Source organism: Panthera onca, chromosome A2, assembly GCF_046562875.1.
Source record: "Panthera onca isolate mPanOnc1 chromosome A2, mPanOnc1 haplotype 2, whole genome shotgun sequence".
In the NCBI taxonomy this organism is placed as follows: domain Eukaryota; kingdom Metazoa; phylum Chordata; class Mammalia; order Carnivora; family Felidae; genus Panthera; species Panthera onca.
This window is the reverse complement of record NC_138340.1, coordinates 84,181,714-84,203,210: the sequence shown is the minus strand read 5'-3', so window position 1 is coordinate 84,203,210 and position 21,497 is coordinate 84,181,714. Positions and strand designations below refer to the sequence as shown.

At 34.0% G+C, this 21,497-nt stretch overlaps 1 long non-coding RNA gene across 1 annotated transcript; it reads right to left on the bottom strand.

Annotated features, from left to right (window-relative positions):
- Window positions 1–278: 278 nt before the first annotated feature.
- On the bottom strand, window positions 279–14,754 carry LOC132674492 (uncharacterized). The gene is made up of 5 exons (XR_009608533.3): window positions 14,658–14,754; window positions 11,411–11,471; window positions 9,929–10,053; window positions 1,620–1,660; window positions 279–944 (listed from the first exon to the last, which is right to left on the bottom strand). It is a non-coding gene; the product is annotated as an uncharacterized LOC132674492 (long non-coding RNA).
- Between the last annotated feature and the right edge of the window lie 6,743 nt (window positions 14,755–21,497).

The following is a 21,497-nucleotide window of genomic DNA, read 5'->3' as shown; positions in this document are numbered from 1 at the left end:
CAGGCCATATCATTGTGATATTGGTGCTCTAGAGGTCACACTTGAAGAAACACTGCCATAGAGATTATGGCTTCTCTCTGCTATTACTATCACTTATTATAATTATGATTATTGTTATTATTTCCCTACTAAGATATGCACTTCCAATCAACTCTATAATTTTCTGAATTAGAGAACAGTAATAAGGAAGATCCAAAGCATTTTATATATTACTGTAATTGATTTTTGTATTTATATATGAATGTGAGTATTTAATTTTGGCTGTGTGTCCCAAATTTTCGTTCCATTGGCCATTAGTGGGTATTGTACAAGAAAAGAATTCCATGGTCAAATTGCTGACATAGTATGTGATAATACTTTGTCTTCTCTTAAGAAATTTCAGACACATGCTTGCACACAGAATTATGTAGCTTTGTTTTAATCAGGCTTCCCAAGATTCTGATTCTGGAATCTTCTTAGTAAGGGTCAACTATTAATATCTTGCAGAATTTCCTCACAGAGAACTAAGCCCCATCTTGCTTTCTTGTTAAGCCTGATATCTTTTCAGCAATTCAGGCTACTGCTTTGGTCTAAAAGTCCTCTCATTGGCACACTTGCAGCTTACATGGAGAAAGATCAGTCAGATGGCAATGTCGACAGCAGCTGAGACAAGGTGTCTTCCAAAGTAAATCCGATTATAGGAACTAAAAGATTTTCATATGGCTAAAGATTGTCTGTGACAGGTGCAGGTACTGTAAGAAGCCTTCCTGAGCCCTTCTTTTTGAAAGATTTGGAAATAAAATCAGGTAGTCTTTGTGAGTGAAAAAAAAAAAGAATTCAACACTTAGTGGATGAAATTAAAAATATGTAAAGTCACATTTAGTAACAACTAGTGTAGACTGGACTATGGTCATATAAGCTTTATAACCATATTTGAAGAAATGTTCCTTTTTCATCACAGGGACCTGCAAAACAATGAACAGAAATAATTGTCAATGTACACAGCATTAGATAGAAGAATATGTTGTCAAACATCAAGAGTAATATTGTCTAGCAAGGTTCTGTCTTTTGGGGGAGAAAGGTGTTAAGTTGAGAGAAGCTTTAAGAATCATCCAAATTCCTAGTGTTGATTCCTTGGATAATAAGTAAATTTCTGGTTTAGTTTTTATGTTATTCTAAAGAAAGCCTATCTTGATCATAGCAATGTATGCATTTTTGTCAGAATAAATTCATAATTCTTATTGTAAATGAACAAATTAGTATTCTCTATTACATTCCAGTCTCTCAGTTTATAGTAAATTAACATCCCTGAGTTTGATCACATCTAAGGAACTACGCAATTGATTTTCTGGGTAAAGAAGTTTCAGTATAACCCAGAATCACTGGGTAATGAATTCACGCTTTAAATGTAACCCCAAGAGATTTTTGGTAAACCATTACAAAACGCATCCCAGGCAAACCCCCATCTCTCTCTTTGCTTCTCTTCAAAATGCAACATATTCAATATAAAGATTTGTATCAGACCATCAGTCTTATTTCTAATGAGGGTATTTTTGTTGTTTGGAGAAGAAAGTAAATTTAGTTTTTGCCATTTGCTGTCAGCTCCATGTTTAACAGGCTTTATTGAAGGGATTATTCACTTGAGAATTGGTGTCTTCGTTTATTGCTTTTTTTCAGAACTCTGGCAAAATAAAGGAATAAAAGGAAGTTACACTGAGTGAATATCTTATACTCTATTCTTAAATCTTGCAAATATAATTCCCACTGTTCCTCATCTAGAATCATTAGGTTAAACTTGGCTCATTCATGCAATTCCAACGGATATCTCTGTTGGGACTCAAACTGCTTAGTTCAGTCAGTGTTAACTTTAGATGTTTTCTCTGCAGGTCATTTCCACCCAGTGGAAAAATATGTAGTTATTATAGACAATTGTAATGTGAATTAAAGTATACATAATTTTTAATACTTCCAGCGGTGAGTTCTTTCCTAGGAACTTCCTGAGATAAAAAGGTCTTTTCTGCTTTACTTCTCCCTCTAATCCAACATCCGAGATTATATAAAATTTAGAATATTTTTAGTACCTGTCACAAAAATATTAACCCATCAGATTTTACAGGAATTTGTGAAATCTCCTCACAAAAAACTACAGAATAATCTCAAAACTGACTTTATCTTATTGCATTTCAATTGAAAGATTATTTCATAGTTCTTTAAATACTTTTTATTTTGTTTCCTGGTCATTACTTTTTTATTTTATATATTTTTAAGCATTTATTTTTAAGTTATCTCTATACCCAACATGGGGCCCAAACCGACAACCCCAAGATCAGTCACATGCTCCACTGACTGACCCAGCCTGGTGTCCCTCATTATTATGTTTTTAAAGAGAAATATCTGCTTACTGAGTTTCCTGATGTACACATCTGAAAATTGGGAAATGAGACTGTTCTTGGTATTTCTCTTAGCTGAGTTAATGGTAAATATCACTAGAGTATTAATCAGTACTATTAGCACTGAGATTTGTGTATAGAACAATTTAAATTAACCATTATCCCACAGATTTGCTCTAATACTATAATCAGAAAATCTTTATAGCTATTCCAATAGGCAGGAGCCTCTTGACCCCCTCCCACTTGCCACCTGTTCTCTGGAAGGACAACTTATATATTATTTCATGTCAAAATGCAAATTCATTGCTTTCTTTTACCAACTTATAAGCAACTAAATTTATGTGGAATGAAAATTAATATTTGAGTCAACATCTATTTACATAAGTCTTCAAAAATATACTAAGACAAAAATTTATAATCAGATAAACTGCTTGTCAGAAATATTTATTTTGCATAATAAAATAAAACACCTGGGAAACATTTCCAATTGATAACTTTCAAGAAAAGAATCATGAAAGCGGCAATTGAAAAAGTGTCCTTAATTTTCAAGAATAATTTTTCTTAGTGTCTTATTTAACATGGCTTCATTATCACTGTATGAAATCACTACCCTTTTAAGAAATGAAGAGATATTTAAAAATCAATGGTTAGACCACACAAATAATTCATGATTCACTTTGAAATAACTCAGGGGACTATCTCTTCAGTTATTTTTCATATGTATTTTGAAATGTAATTATTTAGTACTTACATTAGGCCAAGTCCTGGGCATGGAGGTATGCACTAGAGACATATTAATGGATAACGGTCAAATGGGTTTTAAAAACTACCGGAGGAGTCAGAGTATCACACAATGATTTACACCATTCCTAATTACAAGGTCCTTGAGAAGAAGAGTGTGCTCTTTTGTAAAAACTGACAAAGAAGGATATGATTAGAAAATGGTATATGAAGAATAAATGACCTGTAAGACTTAGAGCTCAGGGAGAAATCCAGGCATGTGGAATCTTTATTCCATGTTTATTAATAATTCTAGAGCAAATCCTAAAACCCTATTATAGGGTTTTAAGCATGGAGACAATGCAATCCTGCCAGATTTATACATTTCCCCCCACATATTGTTATGGGAAAATTTCAAATATCCAGAAAAGTTAAAATCATTGTTCAGTAAACTCCCAAATATCCAGTACCTTGATTCTTTAACTGTAAATATTTCACTATATTTACCCTAACCCTCTCATCTATCCATTCATTTAGCCATCTACTGATCCACCTTATCTTTTGAGGCATTTTAAAAGCTGAGGTATAATTTACAAATAGAAAATTTTACTCTTTTTAGTATACCTTCTATGAACTTTGACAAAGCATGGTGTCTTGTTGCCACCACAATCAAAATACACAATTTAGTTTATTTTTAATGCATTTCAAAGTTTTTTGAAACATAAATACATTTCACCCTATGCACATCAGTATGCACGTGCCTGCACACACACAGATAGACCCCAGGGAGCTAAGCAGTGCCAACAAGTGGAGAATGGAGCCATCACACCAAGCCCCACCCACCTGCCTCCTTCATGCACATTCCTCAGAAGACCAGTGTTTAGTCTACCCACTATAGTGTGCTGCCAAGTTTCAGTTCTAGGGGAAACTGGATGTAACTTCATTCAGCTTTCATTCTGTTTGCTTGTTAATTTGTTCAGTTTCTTTGCTTCTGTTTTGCTTATGTTATTTTTTTTCTTTCTTTTTTTTCTTTCTCTTTCTTGGATATAGAAAGAGCAAATTTATTTTAGTTTTATTGATTTATTTTATTTTCTTCATTTTATTTCACTCTATTCTGTTATTTAAAAACTTTTTTAAATGTTTTTATTTTTGAGAGAGGGAGAGAGAGAGAGAGAGAGAGAGAGAGAGAGAGAATGAGCATGAAAGGGGCAGAGAGAGAGGGAGACACAGAATCCGAAGCAGGCTCCAGGCTCTGAGCTGTCAGCACTGAGCCCGACATGGGGGTCGAAGTCATGAACTGCAAAATCATGACCTGAGCCAGTTGGACACTTAAGTGTCTGAGCCACCCAGATGCCCCCAATTTTTTAAACTTTTATTTTTCCTTTCTATTTTTTCCCTTTTCTGTCAAGGTTCTCCCAACAAGCAGACAGAATTCCACCTAGGATCTAGCTTCCTTTATTTGATTTTTTGGCTTTGTTTTGTTTTTAATTTTTTTAATTTTATTTTATTAATTTTTTTCTTCCTCCAAAATGACAAGATGGAAGAATTCACCCCAAAAGAAAGAACAGGAAGAAATAATGACCAGGGATTAATCACCACAGATAAAAGTAAGATGTCTGAACTAGAATTTAAAACCATAGTAAGAAGAATAGTAGCTGGGGTTGAAAAAAAGCATAGAAGACACCAGACAATCCCTTTCTGCAGAGATAAAAGAAGTAAAATCTAGTCAGGCTGAAATTAAAAATACTATAGCCAAGATGCAATCTCGAATGGATGCCATGATAGCAAGGATGGACAAAACAGAGCAATGAATCAGTGATATAGAAGATAAAATTATGGAAAATAATGAAGCAGAACAAAGAGAAAAATAAAGGTAAAAGATCATGATACAAGACTTAGAGAACTCAGTGACTTATTAAAGAGGAATAACATTCATATCACAGGAATCCCAGAAGATGAAGAGAGAGGAAAAGCGGCAGAAGGTTTGTGTGAGAAAATTATAGCTGAAACCTTTCCTAATCTGGGGAAGGACACAGACATCAAAATCCAAGAAGCACAGAGAACTCCCATTAGATTCAACAAAGCCCGACTATCACCAAGGCATATCATAGTTAAATTCACAAAATATACAAGCAAGAAAAGAATCATGAAAGCGGCAATTGAAAAAGTGTCCTTAACCTATAAGGGAAGACAGATCAGGTTTGCAGAAGATGTGTTCACAGAACCTTGGCAGGCCAGAAAGGAGTGGCAGGATATATTCAGTGTTCTGAATCAGAAAAATATGCAGCCAAGAATTCTTTATCCAGCAATTAGAATAGAAGGTGAGATAAAGAGTTTCTTAGACAAACAAAAACTAAAGGAGTTCATGACCACTAAACCAGCAGTGTAAGAAATTTTAAGGGGGACTCTTTTTTTAATGTTTATTTATTCATTTATTTATTTAATTTTTTAACATTTATTTTTGAGACAGAGAGAGACAGAGCATGAACAGGGTAGGGTCAGAGAGAGAGGGAGACACAGAATCTGAAACAGGCTCCAGGCTCTGAGCTGTCAGCACAGAGCCCGACGCGGGGCTCGAACTCACAGACTGTGAGGTCATGACCTGAGTCGAAATCAGACACTTAACCGAGTGAGCCACCCAGGCGCCCCTAATGTTTATTTATTTTTGAGAGGGAGAAAGAGAGAAAGAGAGCAAGCAATGTGGGCATAGAGAGATAGAGACAGAGGATCTGAAGCAGGCTCTGTGCTGTCAGAACAGAGCCTGATGCAGGGCTCAAACTCATGACCAGTGAGATCATGACCTGAGCCAAAGTCGAATGTTCAACTGACTGAGCCACCCAGGCATGCCTAAGGGGGACTCTTAGTGGACAAAACAAAACAAAACAAAACAGACCAAAAGCAACAAAGACTAGAAAAGACCAGAGAAAACCACCAGAAAAAACAACTCTACAGGTAACACAATGGCACTAAATTCATATCTTTCAATAATTATTCTAAATGTAAATGGACTAAAGGCTCCAGTCAAAAGACATAGGGGTCAGAATGGGTAAACGCAAGAAAAAAAACAAGACCCAATATGTATGCTGCCTACAACAGACTTATTTTAGACCCAAAGACACCTGCAGATTGCTACTAGGTGTTTATCCAAAGGATACAGGTGTGCTGTTTGAAGGGGCACAGACACCCCAATGTTTACAGCAATGGTATCAACAATAGCCAAAGTATGGAAAGAGCACAAATCTTCATCAACAGATGAATGGAGAGAGAAGATGTGGTGTATATATATATAGAATGGAGGATTACTCGGTGATCAAAAAGAATGAAATCTTTTTGCAACAATGTAGATGGAACTAGAGTGTATTATGGTAAGTGAAATTATTCAAAGAAAGACAAATATCATACAACTTCACTCATATGTTAAATTTAAGATACAAAAGAGATAAACATAAGCAAAGGGAAGCAAAAATAATATAAAAGCAGGAAGGGGGGGGCAAAACACAAGAGACTGTTAAATACAGAGAATAAACTGAGGGTTGCTGGAGGGATTGTGGGTGGAGGGATGGGCTAAATGCGCAAGGGGTATTAAGGATGACACTTGTTGGGATGAGCACTGGGTGTTATATGTAGGGGAAAAATCACTGGATTATACTCCTGAAAGCATTATTTCACTATTTGCCAACTTGGATGTAAATTAAAAAAAAAAAAAAAAAAGAAACTGGGAAGGCAAAACAAAAAACAAAAAACAAAATAAAAACAACAAAAAACAATACAAAACAACAACAAAAAAACCCCAAAAATCAGACACCTGCAGATTGAAACTACGGGAATGGAGAACCATATATCATGCTAATGGACATCAAAAGAAAGCCAGAGTAGTCATATTTATATCTGACAAACTAGATTTTAAACCAAAGACTGTAACAAGAGATGAAGAAGGGCATTATATCATAATTAAGGGGCCTTCTATCTCCAATAAGATCTAACAATTGTAAATATTTATGCCCCAACATGGAGAAACCCAAATATATAAATCAATTAATCACAAACATCTTTATGAGTTTCTTTAAACTCAGTGATAATAATACCATAATAGCAGGGAACTTTGACACACCACTTACAGAAATTGATAGATCAGCTAAGCAGATAATCAACAAGGAAACAATGGCTTTGAATGACACACTGGACCAGATGGACTTAACAGATATATTCAGAACATTTCACCCTAAAGCAACAGGATATACATCTTCTAGAGTGACTATGGAACATTCTCCAAAATAGATCCCATACCAGGTCACAAATCAGCCATCATCAAGTACAAAGAGATCTGTAGCATGCATATCATTTAATTAGGGTTCAAGATTTATTTAAGATTATTTCTATTTCTTAAGGTAAGAAAAAAGAACTGTGAAAAACACAAGTGATATCCTTTCTACGAGCATTGACAAATGCATAAACCTAAACTGCAACCCCTATGAAATGATCTGAGTTCAAAAAATTGTAACTATATAGTTGATAGATATTAACTAGACTTATTAAGGTGATCATTTTTCAGTATATACAAATATCAAATCATTACACTGTACACATAAATCTAGTATAATGTCATATGTGAAATGTCAATAAAAAAAGATATAGTACATTTCTATCACCCAGAAAATTGCTGTATGCTCCTTTGCAGTCAATTCCTGTTCCCACTCTCCCCTTCTCATTGGCAGGTAGTATTCTGATTTTTATTTTTTTTACCATGGATTAGTCCTGCCTATTCTAGAATTTCAGATAAATAGAATCCAAGAATATGCTCCATGTAAGGCTTCCTTCAATTAGCATGACATTTTTGAGATTCAGACATACTGAGCTGATCAGTTTTTTTTTTTTTTTTAACTTTTGAGTAGTAGTTTGTTGTATCAATATATAACACTCTTGTAGGCTACCTGAGCCATTTCCAATTTGGCTATTATAAATAAAGTTATCATGGACAGTCTTATACAAGGATTTTAGTAAAATATACATTTTTCATTACTCTTAAGTAAATATCTAGGATTGGAATTTCTTGGTTATGGGGGTAATATATGCTTAGTTTTATCTATTTTTTTAATCTAGACCTTATTCCAAAGGAATTGTATCATAAACTTAATTGTTTTCTTTTTTAAGTGTATTTATTTTAAGAAAGAGATGGGTGGGGAGAGACAGTGGGAGAGAATATCAAGTAGGTTCCATGCTGTCAGCATGCTGTCAGCTCAGATCTAGTTGTGGGTCTCTATACCTCAAATGGTGAGATCATGACCTGAGTTGAGATCATGACCTGACCCCAAATCAAGTCAGATGCTCAACCAACTAAGCCATCCAGTCCCCTCATAAACTTAATAGTTTGTAGAGTGATGTTGCCTATAGGATAGAGAATGGCCTGGAGACAGGTAAGTGTAAATAAGGGAAGAGAAATGCAATGTTTGGGCATAATAGCGGCTAGTGGAAATAGATAAGAATGAATATAATTAAGTTGTATTTAGGAGATAGAATCAACAAGGCTTGGTAGTGGACAGGATTTAGGGCAAGGGAGATGGATTAGTCAAGTTTCAGGTATAAACAAAGGGTTGATGGTGGTATGATTAAACCAAGATGGAGTTTTAATGAGGTACCATGTTTAGAGGACAAGTCCTGAGCTCCATTTTAAACCCGTGCACTTTGATGTGCCCATCTTCTCTCTTGGAATAGCAATTAGCTGATTTGCGTCAATTTATACATTGTCAGAACCAGAAAAAAAAAATGAAGTGCAGCCCGTTTTGCTAAGTACCAAATGGATTTGTATTTTCCAAATCTGCCCTTCCCTTGAACTAAAATACTAAGTAGTAGATCCTCACAATTTACCCAAAAAAGGGAACACAGATTTATATTATTTCTTAATGTTTAAAGCTATCCTATTAAAAATATAACCTATTAAATTATATTTATTTCAATGCCTTGGAATGTATGACGTGTTTGAAAAAAATCAGAGCACTTTGACTGGACAAAAAGATGATTTATTACATAAGACCTAATTAGGATAAATGAGGGCCATGAAATGGTACAATATTTTCACAGATGGTTGAAATCACTTTGGGAAAAGCTTGGATTCAACTTCATCTATATAAGCTGCTTAGAATAATTTACATGGAATTCAAAATAAATAAGTTTATTAGCAGTTTAACGCATTAAGCATAAAAAATGCAAACGCTAATTATAACTCTTGTTGAAGTTATTGCAGAACTAAAACTCTTTAACCAATAATGTCAAATAAATTTAGTCTTTAAAGAGACTTTTAAAGGTCTTTGTAATTTGTATTTTGCTAAAAAATAATGTGACTACCTAATGTTACAGAGGATTCCACTAGAAGTGATTTTAGGTACCATCTTAGCCAGAACACACTCTTCCAATTTAGGTATCCTTGATATAAGGTAATGATATTTTTAATAATTATGCAAGGCTATATATATATATATATATATATATATATATATATATGATAACAACAATGATAAGATATGCTACATATAAAAAAGGGATCTCTACAAACCATTGAATCACTAAACATGTTTTTATTACTCACAGTTTTCTAAATGTTGAGAAAAACAATTCAAAATCTGCATTAGCAGATTAATCTCATGTTACACCACCTAACATAGTTATGTAAAATAATAGGAGTTGTCATTAAAATGTAATTAAAGATTCACTATTCATGCCAAGCTGTCAACAAGCCTCATTTTGCTTAATTATCTACAGATTTTCAGGACCACCTGTTTTCAGGAGGGCTTTTCATTTTGAGGAGGTCAATAAAAGGAAAAGAAAATGAAGATTGTGCCAACCTCTTTGTCCATGATCCATTTGTTCCTGACTGAAGAGTGACTCTAGCTGTCGTTAATGGTTGGTATTTCACTCTGATGTAGTGATCCTAGGCTTTTAACAGACATTTGCAAAGTCTGGCTCTAAACTAGAAAGCAAAAGAACTATTTATTTTTTATTTTTACTTTTTAAAATGGCACAATTTGGTTTTATTAGTAAATAAATTTATATTTAAACACAAAATGCATATTCTTTTGAAACATGGAAAACAAACAGATGCCAAGTCACTGGGTGATGACGCCTTAGTTTCCTAGGGTCCACTGGCAGTAATCACTATGTTAAAGTTGAAAATGTGAAGTTTAAAGTGCCTTTTTCTGTCTATCCTTCTCTCTTGGTTATCATATTTTAATTAAAAAAGAAATATTTAAACAAATATGACTTAAATCCTGCAAAACCTGATATTTGGTAATAGTAAATTTGGTGATTTTTTTTTATTGGCCTGTGAAAGGCTCCTATCCTATACTTCTCTCTGAAAGCTACATAAAGTTTTTATTCATTAGTAACACATTGTTTCCTACTTGCTTTACTAGGTCAAGAAACATATGAATTTTAATTAGAAAGATTATATATATATTATATATTATATCTCATAGTTTCCTATGATGTACATCAATATATGTAAAATGATGTTTAAAATTAAAGAATATTAAATGGATTATTTACAAGAGTTGACAATGAGAGAAGATCCTTGACTTACATAAAAAAGTAATCTGTAGTAGCTGCATAGTCAGCATTTTATTTGTTTTTGGTTTTGTTTTCCAAAACACTTGGAGATTCACTGGCATTTAAAAAGTAAATATTTACAAACTTGTTAAATCACATATTGTACATTTCTTGAACTAGCGCATTTGCTATGGGGATGCAGGGTATGACAGTGGTTAAGAACCAGGCTTTAGTACCAAACTGCTTGGGTTTGAATCCCAGCATTATCATTTTCTAAATATGATCTTGGAGAAGTTACTTAATCTCTCTCTGATTTGATATCCACATCTATAGAATAAAGATAAGATCATTCCCAAATGCTTAACAATGCTATGAACAAATAAGGACACAAAAAGTGGCTGTTCCAGGTAAGAAATGAAGTCTTGGCAAGAGATGAAGCTCCATGACAACAGGTCCTGGCTGCAGGTCATAGCACTTGCATTCATATTGGGCATGGGTGGTGAGTAGGAAAGGATCACCTCTTCAGCCATCCTGTCTGGAAATATTTTTCTGGGGCCACATATTAATGAGAATGGCACATTCAGGCAGGGAAAATGGAGCTCAGCTTGAGACCAATGGAGTGCTGGGGATAAAGTCTGAAAAGGGAGTTGAAAGTGTACGGCCTCCTGGTTATGAGAATCCACCCCAGAAAAAAGCAAAAGACTTGGGCTGGTATGGCAAGTGAGTGTATGTGTCAATGGACTCACAAAATGAAGGTTGTTTTAACATTATCTACTACATACCAAGCACCCTGCTGAGAACTGGTGAGACAAAGCAGAACATGCTAAAGGACCAGGAGTTACCCTGCAGGAGAAGGGATAGACATGTACACATAGTTATAATACAATCTTGCAAACGCAAACATACAATCTGCCAAAAAATCTTCGGAGGGTGCCATTAGAATTTATATCATGGGGGTGCCTGTGTGGCTCAGTCGGTTAGTGTCTGGCTTCGGCTCAGGTGATGATTGCATCGTTCATGGACTCAAACTCCATGTTGGGCTCTGGTGCTGACAGCTCAGAGCCTGGAGCCTGCTTTGGATTCTGTGTCTCCTTCTCTCTCTCTCTGCCCCTCCCCTGCTTGTGCATGTTCTCTCTCTCTCTCTCTCTCTCTCTCTCTCTCTCTCTTTCAAAAAAAAAGAAACTTAAAAAGAATTTATATCATGGGTCATGCATTCAATTTAGATATGTTTCCTTCCATATCACCTTATTAATGAGAAAAACAATGACTTGAAAGAAAAACAGTTAAAATATCTGACTACCAATACATATGGTGTTTAATTTTAGATGTCCAGACATTTCTACTTGGAGACCAAGACAACCTTAACATTCCCCTCACCTTGACAAAACTTTACCCAGTTTCTTTCCTGCCTCTAGGTTCCAACTTCCCTTTTCTTGAACATTTACTTTAGAAAACTTGTAATTGTGAATCCTTCCTCTGTCCCTTTGAGATATAAGTCTTCTTAAAAAGTTCTTGCCACTTATAGAAGCCAGGAACGTCTTTCTCAAAGACCTGGGAGCCATCCTTTTGAAATAAAATCAAGGAAGATAACACCCCAACTTCTATTCTATGTAGGACCCTACCAACGGAGGAGAAAGTTTACTTTTTCTTGGGGGTAAAGCTACTTAGGAAGTGCAGATGGCTTATGGTTCCCTCACCTCAAATCCCAAAAACTCTGCCCTTTTTGTCTCTGAGAACATGAGCGTCCTCATTTGGTCTGTGCTTTCTCCTCTATCACTGGCAACAGTATTAGAATAAAATCAACTTCTGTTTGCTCATCTTGTCCAAGTTGATTTTTAACAGTGACCAATACATTTTGTCAATGTTGCTTTCAGAATTTCTTAAAATTCACCATGTTTAATTTGCCTATCTTTTGGATGCTGCCCTATGTGATCCTACTTCCTCTTTTTTTGGATGAAGGATTTCTCTCTACTGAAAAAGATCCATTTTTTCCATGCATGCTCTGATTTCTATCCCCTCACTTTTTAAAAAACTTGGCTCATTAGTCCTTCATCCTCTTTCCTGCAACACCGATACCACTAGATAAACTAGAACTTTACAAGCAGCTTATAAATGTGCTTTAGTATTTTCTGCTTTTAAAATAAAACCCTGTCTTGATTCCCACCACTGTTTTCTCGTTTCACCATTCACAGAACAAACTTCTCAAGAGTTGTCTACACAGTGAATCCATTTATTGACCTCCTATTCACTCCTCAACCTTAACCCACTTATAACTGGCTTGTGCCATTTGTCCACTGAAACTGCTGTTGTCAAGATCATCAGTGATCTCCCTCATATAAAATGCAATGGACACTTGTCAACAGCTTTTGACACAGCTGGGAAAATTTTCCATCCAAAGATGGAACGTTCTTCTCTAATTTAAATTCTACCTTAGGGCGCCTGGGTGGCTCAGCCAGTTAAGCGTCCGACTTCAGCTCAGGTGGTGATCTCACAGTTCACGAGTTCAAGCCCTGCGTTGGGTTCTGTGCTGACAGTTCAGAGTCTGGAGCCTGCTTTGGATTCTCTGTGTGTGTCTCCCTCTGCCCTTCCCCCACCAACACTCTGTCTCTCTCTCTCTCAAAAATAAAGAAAAAAATTTAAAAAATTAAAAAAATTCTACCTTAATGATCACATTCATTATCGTGCCTTCAGATACTGTTTCATACCTATAGTCCCACCCTCTCTTTTGGACTCACTATCTGTATAACCTCTTATTAACAAAACAGTTCAATTTAGATGTGTTACAAATATCTTAAATATAAGACATCCAGAATCAAACTTTTTATTTCTTATCTTTAATCCCTTCTTTAAATATTTTTCTCTCAAGTCTATTCTTTTCCAAGAATGACAATACCATTTCTATAGTTTCTCAAACTAGGAGCTTGGGCTCATTCTCAATTATTCCCACAGAATCCTCATACTTAATTTAATTCACAATACCTGTTCATTAATGCCTTCAAAATATATTTCAAATCTGTCCATTTCTGTCCATATCTATTACTGAATTCTAGTGTAACCCATCATTTCTGACCCATTTTTCATAATTGCCAAACTTTAATCAGTTTATTTCCACATAGTGATCACACTGATATTTTTAAAATAAAACTGATCATTTTATTTCTCTGCTTTAAATTTCTCAATGGCTCTCCCTTATGTTTAGAATAGAATATACACTCCTATAGAGGCCTACAAAGCACACCTTGCTCCCCACCTCCATTAGAGTAAAAACTAATTTCCCAATCTTATTTCTTTCTCTCTCTCTTTTTTTTCCCATTTCCCTGTGATCGCCATGTGTCAGCTGTACTCTTTTCTGTTCTTCTTTTAGTTCCTATACTCACCCCCAGGGCCTTTATACATGTTATTACTTAGATCACTCCTCCTCCCTCCCCTCTTTATTGTGCCATCTCTCTAAATAGTTGTCTCTCTCAGTTATATCTCAACTAGTTCTCCCTATACTTACTATCATAGAAAATTGTTCACTTTCTTTATGTCATATGTCCTGATTTGTGATTACTCTCTTTCTGTTTGTTTTGTTTGTTGCCTGTCTAGCTCACAAATCTGAATTGCCATGACTTTTGGGACTGTGTCTGCCTTGTTAAATAGTTAAACACCAAACCTCCCATTACCTTGAAGATACTCAAAACATTTATTGGCGGAATGAATACTCCTGTCAGAAATCCCTTTCTGGCTCTGGTGTGTGGGTGATATTTGCATGTATGTGTGTGACCAACATGGACTCAGAGTAAGAGGATACAACCTTTGGTTCAGAATGTTCTTGCTAGTTCTTTGATTTTTAAAATTAGAAGTCACTGTAAGGCAAGGAATGCCTTTTTCTAAAGTACTTTCTGCTTTTAGTGCTCTTTAAAACCTGTGCCTAACCAAGTTCTATTAAGAGTACATTTTGTAAAATTATCCTGACTGAATGCAAGTGGGCAAGGATTGGGCTGAGTTTGGGTACTGTTCTGCGGTAATAATATTTTTACTACGTACCTGAGATTACATGGGATGCACATTCACAGCCACAGCTATTCAGTGCTGCTCTGTGGCACTACTGAGATTGTAAACAATAAAGAGACCAGAATCAGAGCTTCCCTTGAAAGGAACAGGAAACAAAACCTACTTAGCACAATTCTTGGAAATTGTTCCCCTGGAGAAAGCAGATGCTGAGGAACACAAATTAGTTATTAGAAGAGATTTATTGTACAACACATGTATGAGTGTGTTTATATACACACTTAAATGTCCAAACATAAACCCCTTAAATAGCTGAATTAGATCTGAAATCACTTCTATTAAGTACTCAACATTATATTCTATGATTGAGCTATCAGCTTCAGGAAAGTTTATTATTATTATTATTATTATTATTATTATTATTATTTCTAGGATGAGTTATTCTTTTATCTCTTATGTGGCTGAAACAGAGTGGTTTTCTACAATTGCTCACAGGAATAATAGGCTCTGAGCAACAATACTTAACACATGTATTAGGTTAAGAAAAATCAAGTATAATTATATTGACTTGAATGTTTATTCCCATTTTTTATTGTATGGCTCAGTGAACATATATGAACTGATGGTGTGAAAGTTGTATGCAGCTGGTTTTATGTTTGCTTCTCAAAATAAGTATTATCTTCAGATTAGTTTTCAATCCTCAGCTGGTCTGCAATAAATTCTATAAACTCAGAAAAAATAAATGTCCTATTTTGCTTAAAGGTTTTCTTAGAGTCCAGGTCTGAGTTGGGTGTTCATTTCTCTGTGTCTCATAATGATTTAGATATGTATACTTTATTGTTATGTTTAGTCCTTCATTTGTTTTACAAGACCAAAGGCAGCAAAAATAACTTTTATTTGTAGGTTTTTACTGCATAAAACAGATGCTAAATGAAATTTAAAATTTTAATGGTGGTTGAATAATATTTCCACAAAGAAGTTTTTTGCTTTTAAAAATTCATTATTTGTAATAATATATACATTTCTAATTACAGTATATTAATATACAAGGTTAAGAAACTAAAATTGGGAAAATTTCTAATCATGTAAAGAAATGATTTATACGAAAATGAACAAAGCTCAGAAAATTTTTGAAACATAAGCAATTAAATATAAAATAATAAGTATACAGTAAAGACACACATTATATTTATATATTATGCTGGTAACCAGACTGGGAATTTTTTTAATAATAGAAATGCAAGGGAGAATATAGAGAAAGAGCTATTACTATAATCTGTTGATAGAAATATGGATTTTTTAAACCACTTTTAAAAGTAATTGAGAATTATGTAATAAAAATCCATCAGTGATAAGCACAAAGATTATTGTTCAAAGATATTCATAGTGTTCATTGTAGTAAATCCTACTTAGTGGGGGAAAAAACTTAAATAGCCAAAATAAGACTTCAGATTCTCTAAAGTAGAGTTTGCGCTATTTTAGTATTATGTTTTTGAATAATTTTAATGACAGGAAGTACTCATCAGTTAAAGTTATGTTAATAGGAACCATATACAATTGTGTGTGTGTGTGTATGTATTGGTACAACTTCTAAAAATTATATGAAAAAGAAAACCTTCTGGTTCAAAATTGCAGAATGATTTTTTTTTTTCATTTATCACTGCTCCACTAGAGCAGTTGTTAAATGAACATAAAGGAAATAAAATAAAATAATTATAAATTCAAAAGACAAAGGAAACAAGAGAAGGAATGACACATGAAAAATACTGGGAGATAGAGAGGAGTTGGTTAAAATTTAACTTTTGGCAAAATGACAGACAAATTGCTCAGAGGGACCGCTTTGTAATGGAACAATTAGGTCCTTGATATGATACATTATATTTCAATGGATTGCTGAATTTCTTCACAGAAAACTATCCACCCCTCTTGAGAAAACAAACAAAATAAAAAGAGCACACTCACATACACACACACACACACACACACACACACACACACACATTCACACAAATCAGTGATCTGGGGCTGAGGTTGGGAGCAATGAGTAGATTTGAAAGCAAGATTCCATGACTTTGGAAGCTGCTATTAACATTGAACTAGAGGCTGAGACTCGGGCAATGGTGAAATCATTGAACAAATATTTTTATCTCATATTGAGGAGCTGTACATTTTGGGAGCTGTACAGTCATCCCAGATTGGTGGCATTCCCTAGATCCTGTCAGAAGCAAAGACCCTCAATTTAGGATTAAGATTTCTGGGACACCTGCTGGCTCAGTCGGTGTGGCACATGTGACTGTTGATCTTGGGGTGGCGAGTTTGAGCCCCATGTTGGGTGTAGAAATCACTCAAAAAAGTAAATAAACTTTAAAAAAAGATTTCTTATAGATCAGATCATCCAAGAAACTCATAATCAAAAACCACCAACCACAAAAAGAGACAAGCCACCACAAGTAGAGTCAGAAGAGGAATATTAAATAACAGATTTACTCTCACATATTGCATATATTGAAGTTTACAACTATAGACTATAGAACAAAAAATAAGAAGTATTTAAATAAACAAAAGATTGAATCACAAAGATTAGAGGAAAATCAGGTATAATCAGGCAGTTAAAAGATCATTAAATGAATCTATAGAAATGCAAAACACTATTGTTGATACTCCAAACCTAAAGAATAGGTTAAAAAGTATTTAATTCAGCCAAAGAGGAAATTCATGATCATAAGATACATTTGAATAAATTAACCAGAATTTGCAATTTAGAGAAATAAAGTTATGAGAAACACTGAAGAGAAAGTAAAATACATAAAGAATCAAATGAAAAGGTCTGACAGTCCTTTAATAAGAACAGACAGAATAGTTTTCAGTTCTGACCAAATGGACTAAACCAACTATAACCTGTGTTTTCCACTAATCATAATGAAAAACGCTGGATAAACTACAAAAAGTATATGAAGACTCTGAAAAATAAACAAAATCAGGCAGATTAGAAAGGGAAATCCAAACTCAGAGAAGCAACCCTCAAGGACAAGAGTCCTCCATTTTTTATTTATAATTTTCTCATGGCTCTGCCTGAATGTGGGCATGGACACAGAACTTAAAACAATATAAATTTATTATCTCACAGTTCTGTAAAACAGAAATTTGGAATAATGGGGTGGAATTCTCTGCTCTGGTTTTCACTGGACTAAAATCAATGTGTTAGCCAGTGTGGGCTTTTATCTGGAGGCTCTGGAATAGAACCCTCCTAGTACTTTATTTCAGACTTTCTCTTCTGCTGTTAAGAGCTGATGTGATTTCATGGGCTCATCTAAATAATTCAAAATAGCACACCCATTTAAGGTCAAGTAATTAGTAACCTTAATTACATCTCATAGTTTCCAAGGATTAGAGCACGGGATCTTTGGGAAGCCATTTTAGAATTCAGTTTATCACACTTCACAGAACTATTAAAAGATGATTCTTCTATTCTCTGAGTTTGTATAAGGTTATAATTAGCTATTTCTGGAATATTTGATATAGTTCACCTGTAATAAATTCCTGCCCCCATGTTTGCTTAGTGGAAAGGCTTTAAACTATTAAGTTTCTTCAAAGTTAATAGGTTAATTCAAAGTTCCTATTTCTTTTTGAATAATTTTGGGAATTTATATTTTTCAAGCAATGTATGCATTTCTTCTAACTTCTAATTATTTTGGACAAATATTTTATTATATTATTGAATTATCTTTCAATATCTGTTATTTATTCATTAGTAGTATATTATCCTATTTATTCATTAATACATTATATGGTTTAAGATATTTATCTCTTTTCTTCATCCATTTTGAGATACTTTTCAATTTTATTGATCATCTTGAAGCATCACCTATTAGTTTTTTTACTCATTATCTTCTTTTCAGAAATAGTTACTATATTTATGTATATTATTTCCTTCTTTCTATTTCTTTTTGGGCTTATTCTGCAGTTTTTCTAACTTCTCAAGTTGAATTTTAGGTTAAACATTTTTTTTCAGTCACGTTTAAAAAATATAGTATGTCCTTGATGTATATTTTCCAGCTTTTGAATATAGAAAGGATAGGGGTGCCTGGGCGGCTAGGTCAGTTAAGCTTCCGACTTTGGCTCAGGTCATGATCTCCCGGTTTGTGAGTTTGAGCCCCGCATTGGGCTCTGTGCTGACAGCTCCGACCCTGGCGCCTGCCATGGATTCTGTGTCTCCCTCTCCCTCTCTGCCCCTCCCCTGCTCATGCTCTGTCTCTGTCTTAAAAATAAGTAAAACATTAAAAAAAATAAAATGAATATAGAAAGGATAGGTAGCTATGAGATAAAGGTTAAATGTGTTGTTTGAATATTTCTATCCTTGCTGATATTTGTAAAAATAGATTTAGTCATCTATTTCTTAAAAGTTCATTAAAATGTTCTGCTATTATTATGAGTATCTCAAGTTTTCCTATAGTACTTTTAAGTATTTTGAAATCATTTTATCATACATAAAATATGACATTTCACTTCAAACTTTCTAGTAATAAATTGTTACCCTCCCTTTTGCTATCTCTTATATTAATTTATGCCTCAGAATGACTTCATCTAATAAAATTGAAACCAAAGACTTTCCTGGAGTATTTTCTTTTTTATATAATATCAGCTTCAAAATTTTTTCCTTTTGCTTTAATCATGCCTATGGCATATATCATATGGATATTTTTCTTAAAATTCTGTGTATAATTTTTTACTATTAGCTGGAGTTTAGTCCATTTATACAGATCATAACTGCTAATGTAATTTAACTCATATCTAATATGTGCATTTATATTTCTTTTTCCTGCTTTTTCTGTTTTCTATTTTTTTTGATTAATCACATCTTTAAATCCATTTATTTATTTCAATACTTGCAAAAACTATGGAATCTATTTCTGTTCTTCAAGTGTTACCCCAGAAATTTTTGCACGAATATTTAACTGAGCAAAGACTTACATTAGTCAATATCCTCACCCTGTGGATTTGCTCTTTCATCTTTCATTCCCAGCTCAGAAAGACTTTACAAGGGATTATTTGAAATTTTTGGCAATTTTTGCTGGGAAAGGTTTTTATAATTTGTCGGAACCAGTAGCCCCCAAAGGCAGTAATATTTACTGTGAAAGAAATCCTCATTTAAAACTTCTTATAACTTGTTAAGACAGACATTTTAACAAAAAATAAAGAAGGATTATGGACCAGGTAATATGTTTGAAAACCAAACAAAATGGAAAAATGCTAGAAAGATACAAAATGCCAAAATTTTCCCAAGAAGAAATAGAAACCATGATTAGATAAATAAAACTTAAAAAAGAGAGGAAGAAACAGAATCCTTTATACATAAATTCTACCAAAATTTAAAGGAATAACTAATTATATGTTATATGACTGATTGCAGAAAAAAATTATTTCTACTATCAAATTCCTATTGTATATTAATTTCTTTTATTAGTTTAGTCACTTCATTTTAGGTCAGTGCCTTATATTTGGAGATTTTTTAAAACCAATCTGAGTCTTTTTTTTTCTAATTTTTTAAATGTTTTATTTATTATTTTTGAGAGAGAAAGAGACAGAGCATGAACAGGGTAGGGGCAGTGAGAGAGGGTGACACAGAATCCAAAGCAGACCCCAGGCTCTGAGCTGGCAGCACAGAGCCCGGCACAGGGCTTGAACTCACGAACCAGTGAGATCATGACCTGAGCTGAAGTTATAGCTTAATCGACTGACCCACCCAGGTGTCCCTGAATGTCTTTGTACTTTATGAGTATAAATAATAAGTTTGTAGTTAAAACACACACACACACACACACACACACACACACACACACACATTTGTTAATGGTCCTATTCCAGTTTTGGAACAAATTATTTCACAAGATTAAGGATAGTCCAGATACTTGTCCACTTTCTAACAAATATTCCCTGATCTGTGATCATATTTTATAATTGTTAGAAAAGGGGCATGTGATCAATGAATGTTCTCATCCACTTAAAGTTATTGTTGTAACTAATTTATCATCTTCCTTCACAAAGCTAATCTGATTAAAGTTATTTATAGCACTGTTGTGATTTTCTACAGTCGACATTAGTACATTCTGAAATCATGGGTACCCGGGTGTGGATGCTAATCTTTGTGGTCCTGATCAGTTACATGTTGAAGCTAATCCAGAACTGGGTTGTGAGGGAAATCTTGGTTTTGATCTTAATGTCATGATGCCTGGGTAAAAATAAATTTTAAATTTACCTTTTTTCCTCATTCTTTGGGACAGTTTAAGTGCATTTCTGTTTTCTAAAGGATCAATATCATTTACCTAGCTAGCGCATTCTGGGGGACAAAACTTCCAAATATGTGATTGATTCAATAACCCCTGGTCTATTTAAAGTTTCTAACATCTTAGGGTTGAATTTTGGTCATTTATCTGGAAAATAATTAGCAATTCCACCTAGATTGCAATTGTTATGTATAATTTTTGTAGAATGAATAAAAGTATTGTCATGTTATTTCAAATATTTTATAAATAGGTAGTTATTTCCTTATTATTATTTTTTTAAGTTAACACACTCTATTTTTTGAGTTTTAGGCTGACAGAAAAATTGAGCATATACAGAGTTTCCAAATATCCTTCCCCCAAACAAATCCCCTACTATTAACATCTTGAAATAATGTGCTACATTTGTTAGAGCTAATGAACCAATATTAATACATTATTATTAACCAACTCCAGAGTTTACATTAGGTTTCACACTTGGTTTTGTGTATGCTACTGTTTTTGACAAATACACAGGTTTCTCTACATGTGATTTCTTCTTTTTTATTATTATGTTACCTAGAAGTCAATTTATTTTATGAGTTTATATAATAAA